Consider the following 6,021-nt stretch of genomic DNA (forward strand, 5'->3'; position numbering starts at 1 on the left):
CGAAATGTGGAAATGCAGCGAAGATACAAATCTTTATTTTTCAGGGTGATTGCATAAACTCCCCTTGTTATTTTTTCACACAGAAAATAAGAAAACCCAGAGAACTCGGAGAGATCAGAGAAAAGAGATGAGCTCATAGAACTCTGATGTAAAAAAGAAAATAGGGCAAAAACTTTTAAACGATATAATGTTATAATGTTATAATGTTATAGATGTATTACATAAAATAGGTTGAAGTTTTTGACGCTAGCGTAACGCGATATTACAACAGAAAACGTTATTCTTAGGTTTTTATAATGACTTTGAAGGAGTTTCAAGTTTTCCATATACTTATACTTGTAGTTTTATGAGAATGCTAGACACCGATTACGATTTAATAAATTTCAGAGCATCCTTCACGAGTTTCGAACCACTAATTTTTTTTCGAAAATTCCTCCGTTACATCGACTTTGCAAACTTCAATTTCGTTATTTACAAGGTACACCCGAAGGGAGGAAGGAGAACAGGATGTGCGTATGTACAAGGATCACGAACGATGACGCGACTCGTTCCTGCGCCTTCTTCCTCATTTCATTGCTCTTGTTTACTTGTTTACTTGTTTACTTCCTGGCAATTTTTTTCTTTCCTCTTTCTTTATTTTTTCACCGTGTAAGATACAAATATTGATCTTAGTACGTAACGAGTGTGTAATTCCATAACTGTCAAATATCCCGTACAGTCGGATGTTTTAAAAATTATCTTTGTACCCAATACTTGATACGTAGTTTAATAATTACACAAAAATACACCAATCTATGCTTGAGATATTTTATTTCATCTCTCTTCACTGCAATTGAGAGAAAAAGGGAGAGACGAGTCATAAAACGCCGATACGCAAAATGACAACAACAACGATAATAATTATTTCTACAGTACAGTAACAATAAGTTTTATCAGAAATAAAAACTCACCTCGTATATAACGTGAATATTACAAAGGTGAAAAAATTTTGAAACAAAAAATTCACTGTATCAAGGAACAACAAATTTTTAATTCATCACCCGTTCTTTTCCGATACAAATGTACGCCAGCTGAACATATTATGTCATTTTACTAACGATAAATTTGATAATACTCATTCGTTGGATAAGAATAATCCTGCACCGCATATCCTAGGGGGACGCGTAAATCACGAATGCAAAAAAAAAAAAAAAAAAAATAAACGAGCGAAGGCAATCGATGAAAAAAAAAAGAAATCCTACAACAGTAATGGCGGTGCTATCAATAATAAGCTCTGATAAATGGCAATCGAATCCACGGTACGAAATTCGCGTGTTATTAATTGGCCAGTGGAATTTGCGAATACTAGAATTTAGAAATTATTACAGCACTTTGTTTTTTTTTTCTCCCCGCAGGATTGTAATCGGACTAAGAATTGATAGACGATTAGGAAAGAATCGTACGTGGATAATCGATTTCCTGTATGGAAATTTGTCGGGTGATGTAATTAAAGTATGCTAAGCGATTGAAACAATTACGTCTGCAGGACTGTGGGTGAAGGTGGAGGGCGTATGGTAATGACGTGCCTAAATTGATACGCCGAATGATATTCAAAATCGTTTCATAACCTCGTTCACTTCCGTTGCAGGTACAAATGTGTACGTTGGTAAGTATCTACGTATCGCATGACAGGAGAAATTCATTTTCACGTTTCCACGATATTTTCTGAATTACTGTAGAATAATACATGCAATATTCGTATATACGCATACGTTCGTACGCAGCTTGTAATGCAAAGCGAATCGTCGTATTATTTTACACTCGGTGAGATTTTACTGGCAAACATTTCCTACCTATAATATTTTCAATTTTCGAAACGAATAAGATTGATGTTGGTAAACGTATGTAAAAAGTATAAGAAACACTGGAGTTACGAATGAAAGCTTATTTCCGGATATCGATGCTTTGTTTCAGATCGTTTTGAAATTGTTCAAAACTTTGACAGCTTAGTTCGATTTTTTATTTTGCTTCGAACGATATTTTTTTCACAAAGTATAAACTGATAGACTTTTGTTATTTCATTATATTCCCATCGTTGAGTATTTGATTTTATAACAACCAAATTATTCCATCGATACTATTTTTGTAAATGTGAAAAAAATTATCGCAGCTATTTACAGTATCGAATATTAAAATTTGACAAATATCGTACTGCATTAAACTTACGATTATCTCGTGACAAAGTTAATAAAAGGCAAAGTTTAATATTCGGTCATATATCCAACTTCTTTAAGAGTCTGTAAAAATATGTCGGTAATTATCTCAATGAGGAAAAATTGAAACACGATTCGCAGAACGATGACACAGAAATGATCTTCGCGTGCGGATTGAATCAGATTTTTGGAATGTCGTAAAATAATGAAGGAGCTGAGAGGAAATGATAAATTAATTTAAAAAATCCGACCCACGCTGCAGCTGCTCCCGAGGGATAAAATCAGTCGAGAATGCATTTTTCCCGCTGCCGTGCGGTACATGTATACATATATATATATATAATCCTCATTGCGCCTGCACTTTTTTTACCCAAGCGTCCGTTTTAATCCGTTCCTAACGTTATAATTAATTAATCTGCAGAAGGATTTCGGCACGGTGCCGATATATTCTAACAATAAGCCAAACTTTCGCATGCAGAACTCGGATTTCACCCTATGCGAAGTCCTATGCCAACCACCCGGATATTATAAGCGGACTTATCGTTGCCTCCTTGACTTTTGACACGTTCTAAATTAGGGCTTAAATTATAACGCGTTACCGTCTAAGACATTACGTTACAAGGATTCAGTGTCTTAAACTTTGTTCCACGAGCTACGCAATTTAGCCTATTAATTAATGTTACACACGTTTTAGAAACAGAATTCTCGCCTCTTTGAATGATTTGTCTTTTGACAGACAGCGAGAACGAAGCCTGAGAAGTAATTATGTTCGTAAAAAGAGGAATATCCCTTGCATACGGTATATATGATAATTTTCTCACTTAATTTCTTCTTTCCGCATTTTTTTTTTTTTTTTTCTATCTCCTTTTTATTACATTTTTGTAATTATAGTTATACACGAAGAGAAATGATTCGTCGAATTGACGAAATATTATGGACATCAAATAATAACGAAATAAGCATTCTTCATTCGAACAATAATAATGACATTGGTCGATTTGGAAGAGAAAGAAAATAAAAAAAAAAAAAATTACGAAAAACGACAAGAACAATAATTTGAATTACACAGAGAAACCGCGTTCATATTTGAATAAAAGAGACGTAATTAATTCTCTCGCTTCCATTAATATATACATATAGTTGGGTAAATTTAACGTGAATCGTGTTTTTGTGTGCATTTTATTGTCACACGTTAATGTGTTACAGTCAGTGTATGCGTAGAAACTATATTTAGAACCCGGATTGCATCATCGTACATAACCTACATGATATACGGAGTCTGGATTTGCACTTAATAACAGGCGTATATAATTTCGCCTGCGAGATTTAAATCCTTGAAGAATCATCAGCCGTAACTATACCTTATAGCAAGTCTTACGAATCATCGCTAACGACTGATGAATGGTTTAATGCGCATGCGCTGGAATCCGAGAGCAAGAGCAATTGTTTTGTCAAGGTGACCAACGTTTTTCAGGTTACATACATCGCGGCGATATGTCATCTGAACTTGTGACGGTTGGTCGGCCTGACAAAACAACTGCTTCTGCTCTAGAATTTTAGCGCATGCGCGTTGAGTCATTCAACCGTTAGCTAATCGCTTTGTACAGTATATGTTATGGAGGACTGAGGTGAGGAAGACTATCTCCGTGTATAGAAAGTGTCCTTTAAATAAAGTACAATCAAGATGGTTTTGATGTAGCAAAAGTTTCACATTTAAAAGAAAACGCCAATCAGATTGAACCCTGATTTCACATTCAAAAGAAAGCGCTAATCAGATTGAACCCTGAATGCTTGCATTGGTCAACAAAATTTTGTAACAAGGAAAATGCTTGTCAATGTGAAATACGGTTCTACCCTCATTGTAAAACCATATTTATTTTGATTCGATCAAGTCTAGTTTTTGCGTCACAGCTACTACAAATAAAATTGAATGTTTATCGTTTTGATTTGCCTTTTTTGATTCGACGTGTTTTATTATTTACAATAAATACCAGTTAGTTAGTTGCAATAAATAACGAAACACACTTAATCAAAAAAGATAAGTCAAAACGATAAACATACAATTTTACTGCTAGTATCTGTAACACAAAAACTAGTCCTGATCGAATCAAAAGAAATATGGTTTTATAATGAGGGTAGATTAAAGGAACTTGAAAATCAGTAAACACTTTCCTTGTTACAAAATTTTTTTGACCAGTGTACTGTAATACTCTGCATAATCTCATTTTTGTTCCTAAAAATTGGATTTTATGGTGGTACATGGTACATGATTCAACTTGAGGACAAAACGCGGTGTATTTTCACCTGAGGTCGCCTCATATCTCCATCTCGCAATTAAATAGAACTCTGCAGCAGTATCCCAGAAGCATGGATAACCTCTCTCTCTCTCTCTCTCTCTCTCTCTCTTTCGATCCGCAGTCTATCAGCGATAACGAAGCGTCTGTATTATCGTTACATTATACCTACGTATGCATTATAAAAGGCCGGGTAGAGACGCAGATTCGGATGATTAATGAAGCTCCGCGTAATCTATCCGCCATCTATCCATTTATCTGTTTGTCTATTTATCTACGGATCTGGTAGCAAATGTATAACGTGTGCGATCCACGCTGCCGCGGCACATACTTCGCAAATTCACTCTCCTCGTAAACAGTACGTGTATATATATACATATATATATATATATATATATGCATGTGTATACGTGTACATATTACAGGTATGTGATTACACCTATACGCATAACACATGTAATACATATACGGACGTAGTTACAGGCGTTCGAAAACTGTATAACGTGAATTCTAAAACTGGCTTTGAGTTTCGCCTTATCGTTTCGCTAGTCGAGACGTACAAACATTAATACACGATCATTATACGTATAACCCGATGCACGGTATTATCCACCAACGGATGATTAGTCGAGGTATCGTGGATAATTTTCGTTGCGTAACTAATTGTCACTTGTGATCGATGTTGGACCGCGATTAAGGATGCATGCGCGAGATTATTGTACATTGCACATTGTTACGATGAGAGAAAAAATAAGTAAATAAATAAATAAATAAGATTGAGAACTCGCACTCGTTGATTTCTTTTTTGTTTTTTTTTTTTTCTATTTTTAGTATAACGTTATATTCATAAATACTATTTATTTATACAGCAGTTGGTGTTTGAATTTTTCCAAAAAAAAAAAAAATTGTTCGCTGCTGTGCAGATGCATACCGTTATGGATCAACAGGCGTGTATCACGGGCGTATGCGTTCACTGAAAATATGACGCGACTTCCGTTTCTGCAGCACTCGCATATATCGGCAACGGAAGGCGAGAACCGGACGACTAGCGTGCATCGAATGCAAAAATTCCGATACCACTAACTAACCGGGAGAATTAACGACAGGTAAGCAAATCTGCTGGCTTGTAATGCTCACTATTTACTGCTGGCACTTCGGGTGACGGAGACAGAGGGACAGAGAGAAAGAGAGAGAGAGACAGAGAGAGAGAGAGAGAGTGGGAAGGGGAAGGTGAGGGAAGGTAGAGGAATATTCCGTAAGTGAGAGTAAGAGTCGAGTGTGTACCTTAGGATTAGAGTTGGCGATGGGGGGGGGGGGGGGGGATAAGGAAAAGAGAGGGGAAGAGAGAGAGAGAGAGAGAGAGAGAGAGAGAGAGCAGGCGGCTTACAGATAGGTGCGATGATACGAAATGTGTAAGCGCACTTGTGAAGGAAGAGTCGACGACGAGGAAGTGTGGGGGGGGGGGGGGGGGATTTCGCAACGTGGTTCGTTGCAGGGGTTCTCAAAGAGACAATTTACTCGATTAATGTATATTA

The 6,021-nt window shown here is 36.4% G+C and overlaps 1 protein-coding gene and 1 long non-coding RNA gene across 4 annotated transcripts in view; one reads left to right on the forward strand and one right to left on the reverse strand.

Annotated features, from left to right (window-relative positions):
- LOC124217630 (pleckstrin homology domain-containing family G member 5) overlaps positions 1 to 5,616 on the reverse strand; it is a 168,235-nt gene extending 162,619 nt beyond the window's left edge. For 2 of the 3 annotated variants that reach the window (XR_006882868.2, XR_006882870.2), the window contains exon 1: positions 5,418 to 5,616. The gene's annotated coding sequence lies outside the window, so the exon portion shown is untranslated. The remainder of the gene's footprint in view (positions 1 to 5,417) is intronic. The other variant, XR_006882872.2, reaches the window with a different exon arrangement.
- On the forward strand, positions 5,035 to 5,539 carry LOC124217638 (uncharacterized). The gene is made up of 2 exons (XR_006882875.1): positions 5,035 to 5,118; positions 5,410 to 5,539. It is a non-coding gene; the product is annotated as an uncharacterized lncRNA (long non-coding RNA).
- Positions 5,617 to 6,021: the final 405 nt, after the last annotated feature.

Source organism: Neodiprion pinetum, chromosome 4, assembly GCF_021155775.2.
Source record: "Neodiprion pinetum isolate iyNeoPine1 chromosome 4, iyNeoPine1.2, whole genome shotgun sequence".
Taxonomy (NCBI): Eukaryota; Metazoa; Arthropoda; class Insecta; order Hymenoptera; family Diprionidae; genus Neodiprion; species Neodiprion pinetum.